We start from the raw sequence: 2,604 nt of genomic DNA on the forward strand, positions 1-2,604 counted from the left end.
TGTTTTGCATTTTTTATTTTCATTTAGATGTTTTAAAATGTGTGAATTTTTGTCTTTGCCAAGGTGTTCGTCAATCCTAGTACTCAAGTGTCGGCTAGTATAGCCTATATAGGTGGAATTACATCCACCACATTTGAATTTGTACACTACCATACACCCGAAACATGTTTACTACAATTAAATGCTTAGTTCTTTTCTTAAAATGTGTTGTATTTTTCATCAATTTGCGTCCGTTTGGTTCCATCATTAAGGATTTTAGTTCGGAAGACCTGCCAATTTGTTTGCTTAGGAAGTATGAGAAGATATCCCTACGCTTCATTAAAGCTGAATTGGATCATCATTTTTTACACAATATATATATATATATATAAAGAAAAAGTATAACTCATATATTATAGTATATAATATTGTATATATATTGTAATATATATTGTAATACATACAATAGTTAATCAATACAATACCAAATGTTAAAACCATTACTCATCAGTTCCAATTCATAATGCTTTTAATTTTAAAACAAAAAGGGATGTTAGGCAATAATCCCTAATCTCAGATATCCCTAATCTATCTTTTTCTGCTGATACGTGTTTGGTGGACGATATTTCCTTTGTTGAGGCAGAGACATCTTGCAGATTCTGTCTAATTTGAATACTAATAAATCTGCAGGACCTGATTGGTTACATGCAAAAGTGTTGTTTGAACTTCGATCTGTTATATCATTACCTTTAAAACTTATTTTTAATAAGCTTTTCTTAGAGGGAGTTGTACCCTCGTCCTGGAAGGAAGCATGGGTGGTTCCGATTCTAAAGAAGGGTAATAAGAATACTCCATCTAATTATAGGCCGATTAGTCTAACATCGATTGTAGGGAAGATTATGGAACGGATCATTAGAGATTATCTTATGGAATATCTTGAGACAAATGATTTACTATGCAAGGAGCAATATGGTTTTAGAAGTGGTTATATCTGTGCAACCCAATTACTTGCGGTACATGAGCTGTGGTCTTCTTATATTGATAAATCTTATAGTTTTGACTGTATTTATTTTGATTTCAAAAAAGCTTTTGATTCCGTTCCTCATCAGCGCTTACTAGGCAAGTTATGTAGTTATGGTATTAAAGATAAAACTTTAAAATGGATTGCGGAATATCTTACTGGACGTTCACAGCGTGTCTCAATAAATGGATGTTTATCTAGTAAAGTCCCAGTGTTAAGTGGTATCCCACAGGGTTCTGTTTTGGGTCCAATTTTGTTTACAAGATCTCAAAACGAACAAATGTGTTCAATGTTATTTCTGCTTAAATGATTTTCCTTAATTTCTCCTTTCTAAGACTGAATTAGATGCTACTTGTTTGAAGGAAGAAATGTTTTTTTGTGGAAGTATACCATTTAATATGATTAGACTATAAAATAAGAATATTCTCGACTCAGAAGCCTTCCTAAAAGGCCTTTCCTTCTAATGGTGGGATGATTAAAACTATATATCTAACATCAATTTCATTAATTTTCTACCAAGATAATATCCTTCTAATGATTTGCAGAATGTAGTCTTATGTTGCACTTTTGTCTAATCACACCTTGGCAAACGGAATGAATGTACTCAGGGGTGAACCCATTAACAACATCATGTTGGTAACATACTTATTATGGAAGCTCCTTTTCACGCCCACCATCACGATGGTCTTTTCCTCTTCTGCCCTTAATGCGAATTCTGCTTTGCTGTTGAGCTGTTCTTAGAGTGTATTCTCGATTAACTTAGTAACGTGTTGCAAGTCCTTTCCTCTTGCTTGAGCGATTGTGACATCTTCATGCAAACACCAGTCACATCCGTGTTTCCTATTATACTGCTGTGTTTGCTATTATACTGCTTACAGTTTTTAACAATATCGCGAGATGGACTATCAGCGCAGCATACCAAATTTATTACTCTGTTTGGCGTTACTTCATTTTTAAACGTAAATCCTTCATGTTCTAACTTACAACACTCATCAATAAACGGCTTGACAAATTAATTCATATCTGGTTTCTAAACCACAGACCTATCAATAAAATGTTTTCTTTCCGTAGATGTGTAGGAAGTTCATTTACAACGCACCGAATAAGCCAAATGGAAGACTTGAATACTACGCAACCGTCTGTAGTCCAAGTTAGTGCCGTCATTTCCAGTGAGGTAGCGTAAATGTTTCCTATAAGGGGTTGACAATGTTATACCATTGCAGGGCCGGCGGAACGTTTTTCAAAGACGGTGGGGGGGGGGGAGACTTATAAGATGAATGGGAATATCATAAACCACTATTTGTGGGTTAATGTTTCTGTTATGTTGAATAGAAACATGCAATTGGCTACCCAGAAAACATACACCCCATATATACACCCTTACAATGATGAGCTAAGTGTCAATTTAGGTCAAATATAATATTTATTTACACTTAAACCAAACAAATATTTATGGCCCAAAAGATATTTATGTATATATATAATATATTTTCATTCTCTTTTCTCTTAGTTTCTACGGTCATAAAATTAATCACATTCAAAATGCAACATTGGGCAAAGATAAAAACAGTGACATAGCTATAATCTGTCTCTTATTCACATCT

Source organism: Anneissia japonica, unplaced genomic scaffold, assembly GCF_011630105.1.
Source record: "Anneissia japonica isolate Jap-2015-1 unplaced genomic scaffold, ASM1163010v1 scaffold5067_len495651_cov149, whole genome shotgun sequence".
In the NCBI taxonomy this organism is placed as follows: Eukaryota; Metazoa; Echinodermata; class Crinoidea; order Comatulida; family Comatulidae; genus Anneissia; species Anneissia japonica.